The following is a 10,976-nucleotide window of genomic DNA, read 5'->3' as shown; positions in this document are numbered from 1 at the left end:
TCAATGAAATCTTTTACTAGTTTTATTCTGACAGTTTCTAATTCTCTGAGAGGCTCTAAGCTATTTGAATATCTTAAGCTTCCCGTGCCTCTCGAGGCTGGGAGACTGTAAACAATCGTATGCATAGCTGTAGGTGTCCGGGTAAACTTGTCAGGCGAGTTAGAGAGCCATCTGAGGGGTTTGGATTTAAACACTCCTAATTGCCCAGGAACTTTATTAATTGGAGCTGTAAGTTAACTCTTTGACAGAGAGAGCGAGATGGTGGTGGGGGACAGCCCCCAGTAAAGTCAGAGGTGAGAGCACAAAGCAATAAAGTAGGCAGACTCTGGTTTTTTGGGGGTAGATGCTCGAGAATATCCGGGGGCACTCCCGAGGCTCGATCCCGCCTTTGCGTATGCCGAGCCTCCTTCCTCATGACCTTTGTCACGAGTGGAATGTCTCTCGCCGGCTCCCGGCACAAAAGCATCAATTCTTTGGCGCTCAGCTTTCTTCACAGTCCAACTCTCACATCCATACATGACCACTGGATTGTAATTATTACAACAGAAACACAAAAGATTATAAGAAGCTATTGTGAACAATTACAAGCCAATAAACTGTACAACTTAGAAAAAAATGGATAAATTCCTAGAAACACACAACCTACCAGGACTGAATCATGAAGAATTAGAAAATCTTAAGAGACTAATAATGACTAACAAAATTGAACTAATAATCAAAAACCTCCTTATAAAGACTTATGTTTATAAATACCCTCTCCAGAGCTGCCTGCTCTAATGCCGCCCTCCATTGTCTGTGACTCTATTTTGTATAAGAGTACCATTCCTTCACATGAAAACACCTTGAGCCTTGCCTAAAAAATCAATTCAAATAAAAAGATACTTAGATTTGATTAACCAACTAAACAATGATCCTGTTTACTTTTAATACAACCAGTGCAAATCTCCCCTAATTCTGTGAACACATCTTACTCTACTTCTCACCAGAATTAGACACAGCTGAAGAAGCTTTTCTTGAAACATTCTTTCTTTCATTCTTCACCTTCTCCAGACCTTCATATCTCAGTGATTATTCTTAATGTTCATAGCAGATTTCTCCTTATTTCCCTATTTTGGATGAAGAGCAAACTTACATGTGCAAAACTTCACTCTTAGTTAAGCCTCTTGTGTCCAGCTCTCTAGACAACATCACCATATGGATGTCCCAGATTAAAACCAGGATTAACGCATTAAAACAAACAAAAAAGCATTTCCTGCATTTTCCTCTGTTTTACTCATCTTAGTAAATGGTACCAACATTCTTATTTGTTTAAGCCAGTAAAACAACATCTTTTTTTTTAAATTTTTCTTGTTCTCACACCTCATACCTTAATCATTATCATATCAGATCTGCTCTAGCTTCTAAATGTTGGCCAGATCCAACCAATACTCACCATTTCCACAACTATAATTCTAATTCAAGTTACCTTGCAACGTCCCTTGTCAGGACTACTGAAACAGCTCCCTAGTTGGCCTAATTTCAGTCTGCCATCCTACCTTTATGTCTGTCCTTATAGATAAGAGTATTGTGTACTTTAGTCTTTTTGTTTCAGCTTAAAGAGTTCTTTTCAATATTTTTTTGTAAGGTAGGTCTAGTGGTAGTGAACTCTCTCAGTTTTGTTTATCTGGAAAAGCCTTAGTTTATCCTTCATATATGAATGGTAATTCTGCTGGATAGAATGTCCTTGGCTGGCAATTTTCATGGTTCAATAATTTGAATATGTGATTCTACTATCTCCTGGCCTGTAGAGTTTCTACTAAGAAATCTCTTGATAGCCTAAAGGGGGGTAACTTTATAGGTGACAGTCTTTTTTTCCCTTGCTGCTTTTAAAATTTGTCCTGTATTGTTAACTTTTGATAATTTCAATATAATGTATCTTGAAGAAGATCATTTTGCATTGAGATAATAAGGTGTTATATAATTTCATAGACTTGTATACCAAGTTCTTTCCATGTTTGGGAAGTTCTCAACTATCATTTTTTTTTTAAATATACCCTCTGCTCCCTTCTTCCTCTCTTCTGCTTCTAAGAAACACATTGTTCTTGTGTTGACTTTTCTAATGGAATCAGTTCTCACATAGTTTCTTTACTTTTTAAAAATCTTACATTCCTTTTCTCCTGCATCAAAATTCTTTATATATTTTTTCCCTTGAGCTTGCTAATTCTCTCTTCCATATGATCTGTTCTATTTCCAAAGCTTTCTAATGCATTCTTTACCTTATTTATTGAGTACTTCAGCTCCAGAATTTCTACCTGTTTCTTTTTTAGAATTTCAGTTTCTTTAGTAAAGTACTCCTCTGTCTGTTAGTTTTTATTTCTGAGGTCATTTAACTTCCCTTCTGAATTTTCTTTGGTTTGTTGGATTTCTTCATAACAGCTCTTTGAAATTCCTTATGTAGATCATATTGGCCCATGTCTTTGAGTTTGGTTGCTGGAAAATTGCCATTTTCTTTTTGTGATACCGTAATACTGTGGTTTTTCATAGTGTTTGACGAGAAGTGTCTCTGCCACTGCATTTGACACAGCGAACACCTTTCTTACTTAGGCAAGGCTTGGGTCACTTCAATTATAATAGTTCAATAGATTGATAGTTAGGAGCCTTTTTCTTTTCTTTTTTCTATCTCTCAGAAGCATGTTTTTTATTAAAAATCACTGGTGCAGGACATCAGATGCTCCATCCTTCCCATTTTCCCTGCTCACAGTGTCTCTTCTCTGGGTACCCAGAGCTGCTTTCCACGCATTCTCTTCCTTTTTGCTCAAGAGACCAAGAACACACATCACAGCCTTGTCACCTCTAATGGGCTAAGGCTTGGATGAGAAAGTCGCTGGACAGAAGACATTGTCTGGAGGATTCTATTGTTTCCTGCATTTTTTTTTTTTTTCGGGCTTGCCTGCATTCTTTCCTTTCTTTATTGTAATCTGAACTTTGTACTTTTTTTTTTTATCCACTCCTGAATCTGTTTACTCTTGGTATCCAAATCATGTTGTCTAATGTTTGAAGAAAAAGTCAGTTCCTTTGCCAGGGTGGGTTCTGGCTTGAGTTCAGCCCTCTCCATCTTTCTGAGCCGCAGCTGCACCTGATGGATCTGTGAGCCGGTCAGGAGCTGATACTGGGCGGGTTCCACCCCTCTTCACCAGCCATAGGTCCCGATGGGCAGCTCTGTGCATGTGGTCGTTGCCCTGCTCCTCCAGCACGTGAATGATAACGCTTGTTGATTTTTCTCCCAACGTTACTGAAAGACATCTCATCCCTTTCTTTTTTTTTCCCTCGTCCTGGGTGTCTTCAGTACTAAAAGCTTTTGTGTGAATAAGGCAGGCTGGTACTGGGGACCACTGTATGGGCACCAGCTTCTGTAGGATGTACTTACCCAAACATCTTCTAATGCAGTTATTCTCAGTCTTTCTGGCTTGTGATGTGAACTTCTTCAGGAAAAGAGCAGCCATCCTTTTTAGGAAGAACTGTAATCATCCCCAGTGGATGGCATTTAGTGGAGTTCAGTTCAGTTTAGTTCAGTTGCTCAGTCATGCCCGACTCTTTCCGGCCCCATGAATCGCAGCACGCCAGGCCTCCCTGTCCATTGCCAACTCCCGGAGTTCAATCAAACTCACGTCCATCGAGTCAGTGATGCCATCCAGCCATCTCATCCTCTGTCGTCCGCTTCTCCTCCTGCCCCCAATCCCCTCCACCCCCTGCCCGGCATCAGGGTCTTTTCCGAGTCAACTCTTCGCATGAGGTGGCCAAAGTATTGGAGTTTCAGCTTCAACATCAGTCCTTCCAATGAACACCCAGGACTGATCTCCTTTAGGATGGACTGGTTGGATCTCCTTGCAGTCCAAGGGACTCTCAAGAGACTTCTTCAACACCACAGTTCAAAAGCATCAATTCTTCAGTGCTCAGCTTTCTTCACAGTCCAACTCTCACATCCATACATGACCACTGGAAAAACCATAGCCTTGACTAGATGGACCTATGTTGGCAACGTAATATCTCTGCTTTTGAATATGGCTATCTAGGTTGGTCATAACTTTCCTTCCAAGGAATAAGCGTATTTTAATTTCATGGCTGCAGTCACCATCTGCAGTGATTTTGGAGCCCCCCAAAAATAAAGTCTGACACTGTTTCCCCATCTATTTCCCAAGAAATGATGGGACCAGATGCCATGATATTAGTTTTCTGAATGTTGAGCTTTAAGCCAACCTTTTCACTCTCCTCTTTCACTTTCATCAAGAGGCTTTCTAGTTCCTCTTCACTTTCTGCCATAAGGGTGGTGCCATCTGCATATCTGAGGTTATTGATATTTCTCCCGGCAATCTTGATTCCAGCTTGTGCTTCTTCCAGCCCAGCGTTTCTCATGATGTACTCTGCATAGAAGTTAAATAAGCAGAGTGACAATATACAGCCTTGACGTACTCCTTTTCCTATTTGGAACCAGTCTGTTGTTCCATGTCCAGTTCTAACTACTGCTTCCTGACCTGCATATAGGTTTCTCAAGAGGCAGGTCAGGTGGTCTGGTATTCCCATCTCTTGAAGAATTTTCCACAGTTTATTATGATCCACACAGTCAAAGGCTTTGGCATAGTCAATAAAGCAGAAACAGATGTTTTTCTGGAACTCTCTTGTTTTTTTGATGATCCAGTGGATGTTGGCAATTTGATCTCTGGTTCCTCTGCCTTTTCTAAAACCAGCTTGAACATCTGGAAGTTCAAGGTTCAAGTATTGCTGAAGCCTGGCTTGGAGAATTTTGAGCATTCCTTTGCTAGCGTGTGAGATGAGTGCAATTGTGTGGTAGTTTGAGTCTTCTTTGGCATTGCCTTTCTTTGGGATTGGAATGAAAACTGACCATTTCCAGTCCTGAATGCCAGCTAATACTTGAAATGGGATCACTGAAAAACTCCACACCCTACGAGTACCGGAAGACAGACTGACAGATGTCCCAAGAACCCGTCTCCTATGGTCGTGGTTCTTCTCCTGCAGCTCCTGCTTTTGTTCTAACTCCTTTTTCTGGGGCTCTTCAGCAACAACCCTGACTGTCCTATACCAGGCCACTGATTGATAAGGTTTGGCAGAAGCAGCCTGCAAACAGGCTCTGGGGTGAGACCCCTTCACCTTCCATAGTGTGGAGTCTATCTTTTGCTTTCTAGATAGAGAACAAGATTTTAGTTTTTTTTAGTTTTTCTTATTGGAACTGATTTCTGGTAATGTTGGGAGTTATGCATTAAAAAAAGAAAAAGATAGTGGCAGAGCAGGGTGAAGTGTGTACTTAACACTGGAGACTTCGGGTGTGCCCACAACTTGGTAGGAAGATCCTCTGGCTGGGGGTCCTAGAAGCCAGGGTACAGTCCTCTTGCTTTCTGAGGCAGACAACAGGAGATATTTTGCCTCTATTCTCTCTGTCTACCTATTTCCCTTTCCTTTCCTTCCCTGTAGACAGTGCAGTCTCCCCTCAGGAAGCACCTACTCCCTCCTGCTGTACACACGTGGCCAAGTGGGCCCCCATTCATCGCCTTCATCCTCCACCCTTCTCTACCAGAAAAAGGGCCCCAGCACACAGCTGGACTAGCAACCAGCTTCTCTTCCATCACTGCCTCTGGCCACTCCTGGCCTCTCTGCAACTCTCCTTGCTCCACCACCTCCTCTGTGATCCAATCCACCCACTTTTGGGTGCATAGATGAATGAATCTCTCAGGTGCCTGGTACTCTTTGCAGAGGTACTTTTTTTGTTGTTGTTTTTTGTTTTGTTTTTTTTTTGTTTTGTTTTTTTGTTTTGGTTATACTTGTCTGATTAGTTGTAAATCAAAGGCTAGATTAAAAAAAAAGCATTGATTCACATCACCATGATGCTGATTTCACTTCAACTGTCCCTTTTACACGATTAAGAAGGATTGGAATATGGAAAAGACCTCACAATTAGAAATATGCATATATATTCCAATTGTCCATCTTTAAATATATTAGCATCATTTCTAAGTGACCATATTTTTTCAAATATAATATGTTGCATAAATCATTTTTCATGATACCTACTCTAATCATTCTACTTCTGCTTTCTATCTCTGAAACTATTGCTGTTAACTCAGGCTCCAGTCGTCTCTAAAGATTGCCTTTTTCTAATGTCCCATATCCAATCAGTGATTTTTCCTTTTCAATACCTCTTACAACTTCCCATTTCTTTCCATTTCTGTTCAGGCCCTTATCACTTCTCACCTGGATTACTTCAATAGAATTATAATTGGTCTCTAGGTTTCAGGCACTTCTCTTCACTCTCCATCTTGCTTACTATTGATAGATTAATCTTCCTAAAAGGCCTACAACACACTTTTCATCATGTCATTTCACTGTTCAAAAATCTTCAGTGAGAAATAGAAAAATGAAAATAGATCATTTGCTTGAGAAGGGATGTAAGGCCATGTTATTTTTTCTTTTGCTTTTCTTTTTAAATCCTACATAATTTTTACAATGTTTCTTTGTGTAATTAGTATAATAAAATTAATTATCTGAAAGTTAAAATTCTAGTAACCTCTACCATATACTTCCAACGTTCTTTACTACTTCTTATTCCACCACTCCAGTAAATAAAATTTACATTCCCTCTACTTTAAAACTATAAAAATTACAACCTTGATTTTTTTTAACTTAAATCCCAATCATATGTAAATTTCTTAATTATATTAGCTGGAAATAATTCCTTTGTATATACACAAACCTAATTTCTTGTAAGAACAAATCATTTGACCCTCATCACTTTAAGTTTTTCATTAGTATTTATGTTTTCATCTCAATTTTTCCTTTCTCCTCTAAGTGAAAAAAAAGCACACCCTTAAGAATAAGAATTCTTCCTCTTCTCTAAACTAGAGGCCACAGTAACTTGAAAACATACCGTAGGCATTTAACAAATATATATGATTTCATTAAATCAATGATCAAATGCTTCAAAGGCATTGGGTATTTGCTCATGGAGTACCTTTTCATTTTTGTTTTAAAATTAAAACCAGAAGCCAAGAAACAGAAGCCTTTGAGGACTCTTTCAAAAGAGCCAGCATTATAGAAATTGTTCAATCTAGTATCTAAAGACTGAGTATAAATGTGACACATCCAATTGTCATGTTTGTTGAACAATTCATTTATTGAGTACAAATGGGATGCTCTTCTCTCATCCACTTAAGTCAGAAGGTATCACTCAGCATCTGGCTCTTCAATCTGACCTCAAGATGCAGGGAATATGATCAGCACTCTAATTGTCCCTTTGTTGGGCTTTAGTTTCATGAGTATCACTCAGAGATCAACACTAACTTGAATTGCTATCATTGTGGAGCCTGCATAGGAGAAAGGAAGTCAAAAAACACCTGGAGTAACAGGCAAATTTGGCCTTGGAATATGGAATGAAGCAGGGCAAAGACTGATAGAGTTTTGCCAAGAAAATGCACTGGTCATGACAAACACCCTCTTCCAACAACACAAGAGAAGACTCTATACATGCACATCACCAGATGGTCAACACCGAAATCAGATTGATTATATTCTTTGCCGCCAAAGATGGAGAAGCTCTATACAGTCAGCAAAAACAAGACCGGGAGCTGACTGTGGCTCAGAACATGAACTCCTTATTGCCAAATTCAGACTTAAATTGAAATAGGGAAAACCACTAGACCATTCAGGTATGACCTAAATCAAATCCCTTATGATTATACAGTGGAAGTGAGAAATAGATTTAAGGGCCTAGATCTGATAGATAGAGTGCCTGTTGAACTATGGAATGACGTTAGTGACACTATACAGGAGACAGGGATCAAGACCATCCCCATAGAAAAGAAATGCAAAAAAGCAAAATGGCTGTCTGGGGAGGCCTTACAAATAGCTGTGAAAAGAAGAGAAGCGAAAAGCAAAGGAGAAAAGGAAAGATATAAACATCTGAATGCAGAGTTCCAAAGAATAGCAAGAAGAGATAAGAAAGCCTTCTTCAGCAATCAATGCAAAGAAATAGAGGAAAACAACAGAATGGGAAAGACTAGAGATCTCTTCAAGAAAATCAGAGATACCAAAGGAACATTTCATGCAAAGATGAGCTTGATAAAGGACAGAAATGGTATGGACTTAACAGAAGCAGAAGATATTAAGAAGAGATGGTAAGAATACACAGAAGAACTGTACAAAAAAGATCTTCACAACCCAGATAATCACAATGGTGTGATCACTGACCTAGAGCCAAACATCCTGGAATGTGAAGTCAAGTGGGCCTTAGAAAGCATCACTACGAACAAAGCTAGTGGAGGTGACAGAATTCCAGTTGAGCTATTCCAAATCCTGAAAGATGATGCTGTGAAAGTGCTGCACTCAATATGCCAGCAAATTTGGAAAACTCAGAGGTGGCCACAGGACTGGAAAAGGTCAGTTTTCATTCCAATCCCAAAGAAAGGCAATGCCAAAGAATGCTCAAACCACCGCACAATTGCACCCATCTCACACGCTAGTAAAGTAATGCTCAAAATTCTCCAAGCCAGGCTTCAGCAATATGTGAGCCGTGAACTTCCTGATGTTCAAACTGGTTTTAGAAAAGGCAGAGGAGCCAGAGATCAAATAACTCCAGGAGTTGGTGAAGGATAGGGAGGCCTGGTGTGCTGGGATTCATGGGGTCGCAAAGAGTCGGACATGACTGAGTGACTGATCTGATCTAATCTGAAAGAAATATTTAATTGCTGTGGCACAGAATGTATGAAGTGTGACAACTTAACAGTAGTCTAAGGGGAGGGGGAGCTTTATAAATATATAAATAATTATGACATCATTTCTCTTTTCCCTTCTCTTCCAATGAAACAACTAAGCTAGGTCAAAGAAAGCAAATGAATATATCTAGCTCCTTGTAGAGATACACTGATATTTTTACTACACATTTAATCATTTTTACTACACAATTAATTGCTTACATTGCAGTAAGCAGTACAGGTGAACATCTGATTATTCAATCATCTGATAGTCTTCACAAAAGCTGGAAATTACACTCATTTTAATCTTGTGTTAGCAGGCAGTAAACATAGCTTGAATCTGGCCAAGTGGCTGCTTGTAAAATGCTGGGAAATTGCTAGAGGATGTAAAATAGCTCTTTTGACCTCTACTTTCCACCTCAATTCAACAAAAGAGAGAGGTGGCAATACACCCAGTACCTCAGCCGCCAGTTTCTGCATCTGTCAGCTTTCTACCCTAGAAAAATCTTAACTGAACCATCACTTATTGAACAGATTTCCACATACTAAACCTGAGGAAGTAGTTTCAGCCCACTGGTGGTATAGCCAGTGATAACCACAGTGACCACTGAATTCTTCTTAAAAATTATTTAAAAAAAAAAGCTAGATCAAATCGTGTAAGAAAATATTTCCTTGCTTTAACTGAAATACAATGAGTAACAGATCTGTAAAACACAGAAATTTCTATTTAGTTCTTTCTGTTCATGCTGACTTTGGAGTAGATTACAAATCCTAAAGGATTTTTAAACCCTATTTCCTACCATTGGACTTCCCTGGTGACTCAGATGGTAAAGCGTCTGTCTGCAATGCAGGAGACCCGGGTTCGATCCCCAGGTTGGGAAGATCCCCTGGAGAAGGAAATGGCAGTCCACTCCAGCATTCTTGCCTGGAAAAATCCCATGGACGGTGGAGCCTGGTAGGCTACCTTCCACAGGGTCGCAAAGAGTCAGACACGCCTGAGGGACTTCATGTTCACTTTCATTTTCCTACCATTGCAACTTTTAAGTATGTAAAACAAACTCAATACATTTTTAAATTCCACCATCATTTTTTGATACCAAATAAAATGCTACTGCTAGTTAGAGCTATTTGATGCTGTTTGTTGGATGAACAAATTACATCTATCTCAGAGCAATCATATTACTTCTTTGTATTGTCAATATCTATTACCCTTCATCCAAATATATCCATAACCAAGATTACTTCTTTACATACTACATAAAGTGTCTTGGTTTGTGGCACAAATTGATATCTGCAGAGTCTGGGGATCTTTGGGATGATAACTGACTGGTTTTCTGCTTCTGTTTCCCAGTGTTTCCATTTGCTTCAATTCACTATCCCTCCACACATCCTTCAATAGTGTCATCTTCCACCCCTCTAATAGCTTTGCCATTGTCATCTGTCTGCACTGACAGATTGTACTTTAAACTGATTTTATTCAGTTTAGGAAATACATTTCCTATTTTATATATATATATATGTGTGTGTGTGTGTATGCATCTGTGTGTGTGTAGATAGATAGATAGGATTATATATCATGTAGGAATAGGAATATATATCATGATAGGAATATGATAGGAAAAATATTCTTCTGGGACCTAGAGTCTGATCTTAATAAAGTAGAGTTATTTGTTTTTTAAGCTCTGAGGAAACTGTTCTACAGTGGTAGGCTCAGATCCTATTATCTAACTGATATATTACAGAGCTTTAAAAAGCTTCAACTGGATTTACAAATGGAGCTATGATTGTAACTGTCATTTTTTTCTGTTTGTTTAAAATCCTGTGTCTTTCTAAAAATAGAATCTAAGAACAAAGAAAGATAATAACAAAAACACATTCATTTTCCATTGCTAGATGTTAGCCTCAAATTTATTACTGATATTCTCAGCAGCCAATGCAGAAAGGGAAATGAAATTTATAGTGTGTATAATATATATATATATATATATATATATATATACACACACACACATACATATATATTTTTTCTTAAGGGAAACAAGCTATCCCTGTTAGTGTACTAAGCTTATTTCTCCCATAGATTCTTATAAACAGATCCTTCAACAAACACTAGTTGAACCTTGCAAATGTAAATTATGTATCCAAATGCTTTCCAAAGTTCATGAAGTCTCAATGTAAATTTCAGTTCCACTATTCCTATGACATTTTTGGTTTTGCATTCTCTCCTCCATTAATTAT

General features: G+C 38.8%; 1 pseudogene; it reads right to left on the bottom strand.

Moving 5' to 3' along the window:
- Window positions 1-2,687: 2,687 nt before the first annotated feature.
- On the bottom strand, window positions 2,688-3,482 carry LOC129647678 (translation initiation factor IF-3, mitochondrial-like; annotated as a pseudogene).
- Window positions 3,483-10,976: the final 7,494 nt, after the last annotated feature.

The sequence above is a fragment of the Bubalus kerabau genome, chromosome 3 (genome assembly GCF_029407905.1).
Source record: "Bubalus kerabau isolate K-KA32 ecotype Philippines breed swamp buffalo chromosome 3, PCC_UOA_SB_1v2, whole genome shotgun sequence".
NCBI classification, from domain to species: domain Eukaryota; kingdom Metazoa; phylum Chordata; class Mammalia; order Artiodactyla; family Bovidae; genus Bubalus; species Bubalus kerabau.
Note: the sequence above shows the minus strand (reverse complement) of the source record. Positions and strands in the feature narration are given on the sequence as shown.